Genomic DNA, 13,321 nt, shown 5'->3' on the forward strand with positions numbered 1-13,321 from the left:
TGAACAGGGATGTGAGGGGCTTGTGATCGGTTTCCAGCTCAAATTTGAGGCCAAACAGGTACTGATTCATTTTCTTCACCTTGAACACACAAGCTAATGCCTCTTTCTCAATCATGCTGTAGGCCTTAGACAAGCTCCTGGAAACATAGGCGACAGGTTGCAACTTCGCTGCAATGTTAGCTTGTTGTAATACACACCCGACTCCATACGACGACGCGTCACATGCTAGCACAAGTCTTTTACATGGGTTATACAATACAAGCAGCTTGTTGGAGCATAAAATGTTTCTGGCTTTCTCAAAAGCAATTACTTGTTTTTTTTCCCCATACCCAGTTTTCCCCTTTGCGCAATAACACATGTAGGGGCTCTAAAAGGGTGCCTTAACCCCGGTAGGAAGTTACCAAAATAGTTGAGGATTCCTAGGAACGACGGCAGCTCTGTGACGTTCTGTGGCCGAGACGCGTTCCTGATAGCCTCTGTCTTGGCGTCTATGGGCCGAATGCCATCCGCCGTGATCTTTCTCCCCAAAAACTCCACTTCTGTAACCATGAAGACGCATTTCAACCTCTTCAGCCACAGCCCTACGTGATCCAGTCGCTGGAGGACCTCCTCCAGGTTTTGTAGGTGCCCGGCGGTGTCCCAACCTGTGACCAATATGTCGTCCAGAAAGACCACCATGTATGGTACCAACTTGAGTAGACTCTCCATGTTTCTCTGGAAGATCGCTGCAGCCGACCGAATTCCAAACGGACATCTGTTGTAGATGAACAGTCCCTTGTGCGTGTTGATGCAGGTGAGGCCCTTCGAAGACTCCTTCAGCTCCTGCGTCATGTAGGCCAATGTCAGGTCAAGCTTGGTGAACATCTTGCCTCCTGCCAGCGTCGCAAATAGGTCGTCTGCCTTAGGTAGCGGGTATTGGTCCTGCAGCAAGAAACGATTAATAGTTACTTTATAATCGCCGCAAATCCTGACCGTGCCATCACTTTTCAGGACTGGAACAATCGGGCTGGCCCACTCGCTGAATTCCACTGGGGAGATGATGCCCTCGCGTTGCAGCCTGTCCAGCTCGATTTCCACTCTCTCCCTCATCATATGAGGTACCGCTTGCACCTTGTGGTGAATGGGTCGTGCCTCTGGGACCAAGTGGATCCGCATATTTGCCCCGGAAAAGTTTCCAATGCCTGGCTCAAAGAGAGAAGGAAATTTGTTAAGAACCTGGGTACATAGGCCTCATCGACAGGTGATAGCGCTTGGATGTCATCCCAGTTCCAGCGGATTTTGCCCAGCCAGCTTCTTCCAAGAAGTGTGGGGCCATCGCCCGGGACAATCCAGAGTGGCAGTTCATGCACCGTGCCCTCGTAGGTGATCTTGACCATGGCACTGCCCAGGACAGTGATAAGCTCTTTGGTGTACATTCTCAGTTTCGTGTGGATGGGGCTCAGGGCTGGTCTGAATGCCTTGTTGCACCACAGTCTCTCAAACATCCTATACTCATGATGGATTGGCTAGCGCCAGTGTCCAGTTCCATGGCTACGGGTAAGCCATTCAATTTTATGTTTAGCATTATAGGTGGACATTTCGTCTAAAATGTGTGCATCTCGTGTACTTCAGCATCTGCCTCCTCTCTCTGAGGCTCGAAATTGCTTTGATCCACCATGGACCGATTTTCCTCTGCCACGTAGTGGTTAGCAGGTTTTGCAGAGCTTGCAGCTCGTTTTCAAGCTCGTTGGAGGTGCTCCATTGTTCCACAACTCTTGCAAACATACCCTTTGAAGTGGAATGATTAGGCTTAATGGAAGCCTCCACAATGCCCACAAGATGTGAATTGCCTTGCATTCATCCTTTGTTGGGGACTCTGAGTCATCTGGGTCACCTGAGGCCTGCTGGTAGTTGCAGACTCGTGGGTTCTGCCCTGTACATTTCTGCTCGCAAACACAGTTCCAGTTAATTTATGAACATTGCTAGCACTTGTGTGCTGAGAGATTTGTTTGGTGTTATCACTGGTGGACATAAACGCCTGTGCTATCTCAATGGCCTTACTGAGGGTCGCTGTCTCTACATTCAAAAGTTTTCGTAGGATAGTCTCGTGGCCAATGCCCAGTACAAAAATGTCTCTGAGCATTTGCTCCAGGTAGCCATCAAACTCACATTGTCCTGCAAGTCGCCTTAGCTCGATGACGTAGCTCGCCACTTCCTGACCTTCAGATCGCTGGCACGTGTAGAACCGATACCTCGCCATCAGCATGCTCTCCCTCGGGTTAAGATGCTCCCGAACCAGTGTACACAGCTCCTCATACGACTTATCTGTGGGTTTCACCAGAGCCAGAAGATTCTTCATGAGGCTGTAGGTCGGTGACCCGCAGACTGTGAGGAGGACCGCTCTCCTTTTTGCAGCGCTTCCTTCTCCGTCCAGCTCATTGGCTTAAAAGTACTGGTCTAGCTGTACGACATAGGCTTCCCAGTCCTCACCCTCCGAGAACTTCTCCAGGATGCCCACAGTTTGCTGCATCTTTGCGTTGGATTTGTATTCTCGTCGCCAGTTATTGTGTTCCTAACACAGATGAGGCTGCACACAGGGAGGTTAAAGTAACAGTGACCTCAGCCTTTATTAAGACACTCCAGAGTGAGGAACATGTCATGTATGTAACCTCTATGTAACACCACTGCAATACTGTATATACTTAAGCATTGCACATCTTGACCACAGAGGGTGAACTTGTGGGAGACACTCATTACCTGGCCATCCAGGTATATAAAGGGAGGTCCCATGCAGGGTCATCACTTCCTGGTCCTGTGAATAAAGGTTCAGGTCATAGAGTGACCTTGTCCATAGAATGTGCCTCTTGTGTGTTTTGTACCATTGAGTAAGGACTTTATATTGGCGATGAGAAACGGGAATCAACGACCCACGAGAATGGCCACCGGTAGCACAGAGGAACGGTACTGTGTTGATGAGGACTGGGACGATTTCATTGAGAGGCTCCAGCAGAGCTTTGTCACGAAAGAATGGCTGGGAGATGCAGCGGCCAACAAGCAAAGGACCCATCTGCTGACCAGCTGCAGACCTAAGACTTATGCGCTCATGAAGGACCTACTAGCACCTGAAAAGCCGGCGGACAAAACCTTTGAAGAGCTCAGCAAACTAATCGGTGAGCACCTCAAACCGGCGAGCAGCATACACATGACCCGACACAGATTCTATACCCACCGACGTCATGAAGGACAGAGCATACCGGATTTCGTTATGGACCTCCGGCATTTGGCCAGCCTCTGTAAGTTCACAGATGCCTGCAGGGGGGAGAGTCATAGGGACAATCAGCGAGGAATGCTGGGTCATAGCTCCTTTGTTCACAACATTGGGAATCTCAGCTCATGCTAGAAGTATGGAGGTACACACTCTGCCAGGACTTGCAGCTTTCAATAATTTGTCTGCAGAAATTGCAACCTCAGTGGCCATTGAGCTCGAATGTGCAGGAAGCCTGTAACCAGGTTAATTTATGAGGCAGATGGACCAGAAGAGGGGTCTGTGATGCAGGTTGACACTTGGGGCAAATCAATGGACGCTGAAGTTCAGCGGGTTCATGTGGCAAACAGTCACAGCTCATATACCAAAACGCCACCAATGATGATGAAGGTTTTATTAAACGGCATCCCTGTACGCATGGAGCTGGACATGGGGGCCAGCCAGTCACTCGTGAGCGTTCAACAATTCGAAAAGCTATGGCCACTCAAAGCCAGTCGGCCCAAACTAGAACGCATTGAGACACAACTACGGACGTATACCAAAGAAATCATTTCAGTACTAGGCAGCGCAATGTTGGCGGTCACACACATTGGATCAGTGAACCGGCTGCCGCTCTGGATTGTCCCGGGCAATGGTCCCGCACTGTTGGGAAGGAGCTGATTAGCTGAGATGAACTGGAAATAGGGGGATGTGCATGCAATGTCTTCTGTGGAGCGAAGTTTGTGCTCACAAGTCCTACACCAATTTGAGTCACTATTCCAACCTGGCTTCGGGATGTTCAAAGGTACCAAAGTAGTGATACGCATCACCCCAGACGCCAGACCAGTGCAGCACAAAGCCAGAGCGGTGCCGTATGTGATGCGGGAGAAAATTGAGAGCGAATTGGACCGTTTACTGAGAGAGGGCATCATCTTGCCCGTTGAATTCAGCGACTGGGCGAGCCCCATCATTCCCGTCCTAAAAGCGGATGGTTCTGTCAGGATCTGTGGCGATGACAAGGCCACTATCAATCAGGTGTCCCGACAAGACCAATACCCACTCCCGAGAGCGGAGGATCTTTTCGCCACGCTGGCAGGTGGCAAGCTGTTTACCAAGTTGGATCTCACTTCAGTCTATATGGCCCAAGAACTGGCCGACAAATCTAAACTACTGACGACCATCACTACGCACAAGGGACTATTCGTTTACAACAGGTGCCCGTTTGGCATTCGATCAGCGGCCGCGATTTTTCAAAGAAACATGGAAAGCCCGCTTAAATCCATTCCTGGAACAATCGTATTTCAGGACGACATCCTCATCACGGGTCGTGACACCGAGGAACATCTCCACAACCTGGAGGAGGTGCTACGCCGACTGGACGGGTAGGCCTGTGACTCAAGAAGTCTAAATGTGTGTTTTTGGCTCCTGAGGTTGAGTTCGTGGGCAGGAGGGTTGCTGCAGATGGGATTCGGCCTACCGAATCCAAAACAGAGGCGATTTGACGAGCGCCCAGGCCCGGCAACACATCGGAGTTGCGTTCATTTCTGGGACTCTTGAACTAGTTCAGGAACTTCCTGCCGAACTTAAGCACGTTGTTGGAGCCGCTTCACGTGCTCCTGCATAAGGGTTGAGATTGGTTTTGGGGGGACTGTCAAGAACGGGCTTTCAATTGGGCACAGAACCTATTTTGTTCAAATAAGTTATTGACCCTGTACGACCCCTGTAAGAAATTGGTTGTGACATGTGATGCATCGTCCTATGGGGTTGGGTGCGTGTTGCAGCAAAGTAATGCTGAGGGCCAACTATAACCTGTGGCTTATGCTTCCAGGTCGCTCTCTCAAGCAGAACGGGGATATGGGATGGTTGAGAAGGAGACACTCGCGTGTGTCTATGGTGTAAAAAAAATGCATCACTACCTCTTTGGCAGGAGGTTCGAATTAGAAACGGACCACAAGCCGTTAACATCCCTGTTGTCAGAAGCAAGGCTGTCAATGCCAATGCGTCAGCTCGCATACAGCGATGGGCTCTCACGCTGGCTACTTATGACTACTCCATCCGGCACCGACCTGGTACCGAAAATTGCGCTGACGCGCTCAGCAGACTTCCACTGGCTACCACCGAGGGGGCAGTGGAACAAAGCGCTGAGATGGTCATGGCCGTTGATGCCTTTGACAGCGCAGGCTCCCCCATCACAGCCCGCCAGATCAAAATCTGGACAAACAGAGATCCCCTCCTATCTCTGATTAAGAAATGTGTCCTGACTGGGGATTGGGCGCCCGCACATGGAGCATGCCTTGAGAGGGCAGACCGTTTCACAAGCGGATGGATGAGCTCTCCATCCAAGCTGACTGCCTACTATGGGCAGCTGGGTAGTCATGCCCCAGAGGGGCAGGGAAGCTTTCATCAGGCAACTCCACAGTGAACATCCAGGCATCATTCTGATGAAGGCCATTGCCCGGTCACATGTTTGGTGGCCGGGAATTGATTCAGACCTGAAACACTGTGTTCGCAGGTGCACGACGTGTGCCCAGCTGGGTAATGCTCCTAGGGAGGCCCCGCTCAACCTGTGGCCCGAGCCCACCAGGCCATGGTCACGTATTCATGTGGACTACGCAGGCCCGTTCATGGGAAAAAATGTTCTCATTGTGATAGATGCGTACTCGAAATGGATCGAGTGCATCATTTTGAATTCGTGCACAACATCTACCACTGTGGAGAGTCTACGTGCGATCTTTGCAACCCACGGCTTGCCGGACATCCTTGTTAGCGATAATGGCCCATGTTTCACGAGCTACGAATTCCGGGAGTTCATGTTGGGCAATGGCATCAGCCATGTCAGGACAGCACCGTTCAAGCCAGCCTCCAATGGCCAGGCGGAACCTGCGGTTCAAATCATTAAGCAAGGTATGCTCAGGATTCAAGGACCCCCCTTCAATGCTGCCTTTCGCGCCTCCTGCTGGCCGATAGGTTCGTTTCATAAGTAGCCCGCTGAGCTACTTATGAAACGAACACTCAAAACTCAGTTGTCCCTCATTCACCCAGTCCTGACCGACATAGTTGAGGGCAAGCGCCAGTCCCAAAACGAGTACCATGACCGAAATTCAAGGGGGAGATGTATAGAAATAAATTACCCTGTATTTGTTCTCAATCACGCTGTTGAGCCCAAATGGCTTGAGGGTACTGTAATAGACAACGAAGGGAACAGGGTCATAGTGGTTAAACTTAACAATGGGCAGATATGCCGTAAGCATCTGGACCAAGTAAAAAAAGGTTCAGCATAGACACTGAGGAACCTGAGGAAGATCATGAGATGATGCTTACACCACCGCCAGTGAACGAGCAACAAGAACAACCAGCAGCATGCACAGTCCCGGCGGTCAGCCTGGACAGGCCAGAATCACCACAGGTGACAGACACTCACGCCAAGGCTCAACAACCAGAGCCCCAACTGCGGCGCTCCACGAGGGAGCGTAGACCACCTGAAAGACCTAACCTATGATCCCAATAAGACTTTGGGGGGGGCGGGAGGTGATGTCATGTATGTAACCTCTATGTAACACCACTGCAATACTGTATATACTTTAGCAATGCACACCTTGACCACAGGGGGTGAAGTTGTGGAAGACACTCCTTACCTGGTCATCCAGGTATATAAAGGGAGGTCCCACGCAGGGTCATCACTTCCTGGTCCTGTGAATAAAGGTTCAGGTCATAGAGTGACCTTACCCATTGAATGTGCCTCGTGTGGGTTTTGTGCCATTGAGTAAGGACTTTACAGAACAGGCCTTAGAGGCCGGCTTATATACAGTGCTCCCAAAGGATGCTGGGATCCCTTGGGACTTCAGGGGGTGAACTCCCTGGTGGCAGAACATGTGAGTGCATGCTTTGCAGATACACAACAGTCTCGTCGGCGAACAACGAGGTGCGTGAGGGCATCCACTGTCACAAACGATGGAACGAACTTGTGGGATATGCAAGAGTAAGTATTACATTTATTTACATGTACTTATGTAGATATATAATTTGATTTGTAACAGTCATGAGTGACTATCAGCAGATGTGAGGTCTTTCACTTTTACCGGGAATGTTTTACTCAAAGCCTGTGGTCACGCTGCACGTCTTTAGGTAAAGAATGATAATTATCATAATAATCATGATTACATCTGTCGGTTAAGTGTTGTATCAGTCTCTGTGATAGTACCTAACAATGATATCATGCAATGATATCATGCCATGTCGTTGTGTCACCTTTTACAGAAGAAGCTATCGACGATGAGGTCCATGCAGAGGCGAACGGGTGGGGGGCCACCAGTCCCCAGTGACATCACTGAGATGGAGGAGTGGGTGCTCGCACTGTGGAAAGCACCCCCGGACAGCCACGGACATATCTGCAGGCCCTGAAGTGATGCCATGTGAGTAAAGCTTACACCATTGCATGATGTAAAGTCAATAGATGCCACATCCACTCATATCCGAACAATCATATATGATAGATGATTTCTAAAATTGTCATAGAAATAATGCTGGCCAAATGAAAATCATTGCAATGCAAATGTGTTGATGGTCATGTAATGTGATGTCTGTGATGACTTTGATCGCGGTGGTGCTTTTGTTGTGCATATGCTGTGTGTAGCGCTGGAATCACCTTGTCACCCTAGCAACCCCTTCTCCTCTATTAACCTCATTTGTGTTTTGCAACTCAGCCAGCAGCGTGGCTCCAGACAAGACAACAGAGGTGGGGGCGTGGGGCCTGACTCTCCGGACGATCCTACATTTGGTGGTGAGTGATACGTCCTTACTACACAGTATAAATGCACACGAGGCCCATGCTTGAGAGAAGGTCAGTCTGTGACCTGTCCTTTATTCCTTAGCACTCAAGTGATGAAGGTGGGTGGAGCTTCCCCTTTTATACCTGAAGGTCCAGGTTAGGAGTGTCTCCCACCTAGTGGTCAGTGTTCTCACGGTGTACAACTTAGGTCAGTTTATACATGGGTTACAATGCTGGTTGAATACATGACAGTGAGGAGCTCCGATTCTCGCCTGTCAATCCGCTGGGTCTGTTCTCCACGAATGAGAGCGCCGACTTTGAGGAGCCTGCATCACCACACTCCAGAAGCCATTCCACTCCAAGGCCATCTAGTGTTCCTCCGGTCATTCCCGCCTCCACCCTGAAGGTACTGGCCCCAAGCACCTCACCACAGGGCAGCCCATTTGTCTCCAGAATGGTGCCGACCACGAAGAGGCGTCGTGGACGCGGCAGGTCTGGTCCACGAGCGCCACATGAGAGCGGAGTGATGTTAAAGTTGTCTAGAAGGACTGTAGACATTGGTGACTGGGTATATCCCGACAGCTGGCCACCATGACTGAGTACGTTCCGCGGAGGCCCTGGATGCGATAGCCAGGAACACTGCTGGCACAGGCCTTCCAGTGGTCCCCGAGCGCGGCACCCCTCCCCTAGGTTCCGCACCACCACTGCGAACGACAGATGAGAGCAAGGACCAAGATCCTGCTTCTGCATCAGGGAATGTTGCCCCCTCGGCACCCCCCGCTCCCGTACCCGTGTAACCACCGTCTCTGCCTTAAGCCTCCCCCAATGAGGCACCGCCTGAGGAGCTCCTCGGCCAGGCGCCATGGAGCAAGGAGGGGAAGGGGTAGAGGTGGGGAGAAGAAGGGGAGGGGGGAAGGAAAGTGAGGTGCATGTCTGCAGGTGATGGCTGTGTTATATCTCCATCTGGGTGTATGCAATTTGTTATAATGTATGGGGGGAGGGGACAACCCTCCTGCTGTGCATTTGTATTCTGTGTTGCTGGACATGTTGAACATTTGATTGATGTCAATGATGGAAAAAGTGGTGTGTGGGCGGGTTGGATGTTTTTGCCCATGATACTTATGATTTCAGACTAATGTTGGTATAACATTTTTTTTACTGAACATAACCTTGTTACACATTGTCTCAGATAGCTGTTGATTCCTTAACATGAAAGGGTTAAATAAAACATAACTTCAATCTAAGTAAACTTTAACTGGCACCAAGGTGATGGGCACCATTGATGTCTGAGCTGCACACACACAGCGGTGCGTCTGTGTTGTCACTCACAGCAACGTTCTTTCAGGCAAATCGTTCAGATATCTGCTCCTCATGTAAGAGTCTTGCAGCTATGTAGCCACCATGGGCCCTTTTCTGCGGTCTGGAGAGGGTCGTGGGCATGGTTGCATAGCCAGCCTGATTGTTTGGCCTGAGGTCAGCATCCAGCCCCTCATCATCTTCTTTCTCTCTGTCCTGAGATGGACCATCAGTCCCTTCTGGCAATTCTTGGCCCCTCCTGATAGCCAGATTGGGCAGCATGGAGCACATGACCACAAATTTAGCTACTTGCTCAGGGTTGTATTGTAGATTCCCTCCTGAGTGGTCCAGACATCTGAAGTGCTGCTTAAGCACAGTTATTGTTTTCTGGACCACATTGTGTGTGGTTCTATGGCTCTGGTTCTATCGCTTCTCAGCCTCGGTGTGGGTGTCACGCAGGGGGGGTCATCAGCCAGGTGGCTAGGCCATATCGGTTAGCACCAAGCATCCAGCATTGTCCTTGTGGCTGACTCTTAAACATGTCAGAGACAGCACTCTCATTCAGGATGTGAGCCTCATCAAAGCTGCCCGGACATTTGGCATTCGCTGCCATAATTATCTGATTCTGGTCGACAACTAGTTAGACCTTCAGGGAGTGAAATCCTTTTGTGTTATGAAAAAGCTCCGGGTCCTGAGAAGGTGGCCGCATGTCAATGTGAGTGCACTCTCTGCACTCTGGGGAACTTAGCAATATGGTACAATGCTCCAGCCCTGTCAGTCTGAGCCTCCGTGGTCATGGGGAAGCTGAGAGAGTCCATCCGTCTCGCGTACAGGGCCTCCGTGACCTGTCGAATGCAGTGATGGGTTGCATGCTGAGACAGAGTGCAAATCTCAACCGCGGAGGCCCGAAAGGAACCGGACGCGTAGAAAGACTGTGCCATGGTGACCTTGACCTTGACCGACACTGATGTCCTGATGGCTGGCTGCATATGTGGCCTGATGAGCTCACATATTTCATTGATCACCACCTTGTGCAAGTGCAGTCTCCGAAGGCAGGTGTGCTCAGACCCGTCGAGGTAAGACCTCTTTTCCCTGTACATGCGGAGTGTGTATGGTCTGGACCTCCTCCTCATTCTTGCACATCTTAAATTGGGGATATAATGAAGAGCATCACACATTGAGCCATCTGCACTCTGCAGCATCTGCATATTAATCAATGCAGGCTGAGAAATGGCTGGCCCCATTGCAATGAAAGTATAATAGCGATTGATCAGAAGCAATAATTTCCTCACTAAAATACACCTAGAGTAAACCCCAATAGTCCAGAGTCTGAAACTATGTCTGTTGAGATGGTCACTTCACCTGAGAAGAACTCCAGAATCAATACAAACTCCCCCGAAGTTGAAGCAGCCTTTTGAATGAAGCAAACTGCGATTTTAAAAATTGTCAGCCATATTGCTGGCTTTAGTTCAGAACAGTTCCACTTTTTCTGGGCGTTTTTTGGAGCGAGCGATATTGTGGGTGTTATGTCTTTAATACTGTTATGAATGACTCCACAAGGTCTAGTATTGTACTTGAGCTGTTGTGACCTTAGCCCCATTTATTGTAACTCCAGAGTGAGGCACAAGCATGGTGGGCAGCCTTTTATACTGGGCCCTGCACACCTATGCAGGTGACCCTCAGGTCTCCCTCCGCAGTACCCTCTGGTGGCACACCTTATGTGACTTTTCAGTTCGTATACATGGTTTACATACATGACAGGCGATATGTGTGTGAGGTGGTGAAAGTGATGGTGGGTGATCTCCTTGGCGTTAATTTCACCAAATGTGCTCTTTATGACAGAAAAAAATGGATGGACGGTATTATTGAATCTCGGCATTAATTCCATGCAGAAAGTAATGCTGGGCGATATTATGGGCGTTGATTTAGCTCATTCTGATGATTCCCCCCAAAAAAAGTGGGCGGGCGGTATTATAAGTTTCCGAAAAATGCCCGCCAGTTTCCATTTTGTGGCTAAATGGGTGATATATGGGCGTTATACGTCATTTCAGCGGTTAAATGGACGTTAAGTGGGCGTTAAGCATGTAAAAAACATGAAAAATCTAGCCCCATAGTACTGGAGAAATTAATGCGACTAAGTGGAGACAAATTTCCTGGACCTGATGACTTGCTTCCTATGGTTTTAAAAGAGATAGCTGCAGAAATATTGGATTCATTGGTATTAATCTTCCAGAATTCCCTAGATTCAAGAACAGGCCACAAGGATTGTAAGGTAGCAAACATAACCCTACTATTTAAAAGCAAAATACTGCAGATGCTGGAATCTGGAATAAAAACAGAAAATGCTGGAAATCTCAGCAGGTCTGGCAGCAGCTGTGGAGAGAAAGCAGAGTTAATGGCCCTGAAATTCCGATGTCCCGGGTCCGTACAAAGTTTCTACAGACCCGGGAAGGCATTAGAAAAGTCAGTTTTCAGCACACAATGCGCATGCGCTGAAAACCGGCTTTTCCGATCTGTCAAGTTTCTGGCTTGACAGATCCTCCATATGTCGGGAGCTAGGACACTTGCAGGGCAAGATTTCCGATATTTATGAAAATCTTGCCCTGCAAATATCCTTTAAAATCTTGCGCCTGTAAAAGCAGGCGTATAGCCTACTTTTACAGGTGCAAGTGTTTAAAAGTACATAAAAACATTTATAAAAGCAATTTTTATTGTTTAAAACCCTCTCCACTATGGTAAGTTTATTTTAAGGCTTAATTAAAAAAAAATTTTAAAAAGTCAGGAAAATATATTTTTTTATAACAACTTTAATTTAAATGAATGTTAAATATGTAGTTTGTTTTCTATTTTTTGTTGTGTTTTGGGTGTTTGTGGGGTGTTTCTCATTCATAGTAATAGGACTTCCGGACTTCCGGAACTCCTATTACTATGAATGAGAATCTATACTACACCTGATTGGCTGCTGTCTCTAGCTGCAGGCCTGCGCACGTTCCCAAGTGCATGCGCTGCGACATGCAGTCACGAGAGGCCTCAGGCTTGGAAGTTCCAACGGGCGCAGCAGCAACAGGTAAGTGCGCATCTTTTTTTTCTTTTTCTGTTGTTTTCCCGCAGGAAGAGCTTGACCGGAATTTAAGGGCCAATGTTTCAGGTCGATGACCTTGTTCTGACAAAGGGTCATCGACCTGAAACGTTAACTCTGCTTTCTCTCCACAGGCGCTGCCTGACCTGCTGAGATTTCCAGCATGTTCTGCTTTTAACTCTGCTATTTAAGAAAGGAGGAAGAGAAAAATTGGGAAACTATAGGCCAGTTAGCCTAACATCAATAGTAGGCAAAATGCTAGAATCTATTCTTGGCGATGTGGTAACAGGGCACGTAGAAAATTGCAATATGGTTAGACAGAGTCAACATGGTTTTATGAAAGGGAAATCGTTTTTGACAAATCTGTTAGGATTTTTTGAAGATGTAATAACTAGGATGGATAAGGGGGAACCAGTGGATGTAGGTATTCGGATTTTCAAAAAGCATTCAATAAGGTTCCACACAAAATTAAGACTCATGGGATTGGGGTAATATATTAGCATGGATTGAGGATTGGTTAATGGACAGAAAACAGAGAGTAGGAATAAACGGGACTTTTTTGAGTTGGCAGGCTGTAACGAGCGGGGTACCCCAAGGATCAGTGCTGGGGCCTCAGCTATTTACAATCTATATTAATGACTTAGATGAAGGGACTGAGTGTAACATATCCAGGTTTGCTGATGATACAAAGTTAGGTGGGAAAGTAAACTGTGAGGAGGACGCAAAGAGAATGCAGAGTGATATGGACAGGTTGACTGAATGGGCAAGAACTTGGCAAATGGAATACAATGTGGGTAAATGTGAAATTATCCACTTTGGTAGGAAAAACAAAAAAACAGAATAGTTTTTGAATGGTGAGAGACTGGAAAATGTTCGAACTCAAAGTGACCTGGGTGTTCTTTTACATGAATCACAGAAAATTAACATGCACATTCAGCAAGCAATTAAGAAAGCA

This window comes from Pristiophorus japonicus, chromosome 7 (genome assembly GCF_044704955.1).
Source record: "Pristiophorus japonicus isolate sPriJap1 chromosome 7, sPriJap1.hap1, whole genome shotgun sequence".
In the NCBI taxonomy this organism is placed as follows: domain Eukaryota; kingdom Metazoa; phylum Chordata; class Chondrichthyes; family Pristiophoridae; genus Pristiophorus; species Pristiophorus japonicus.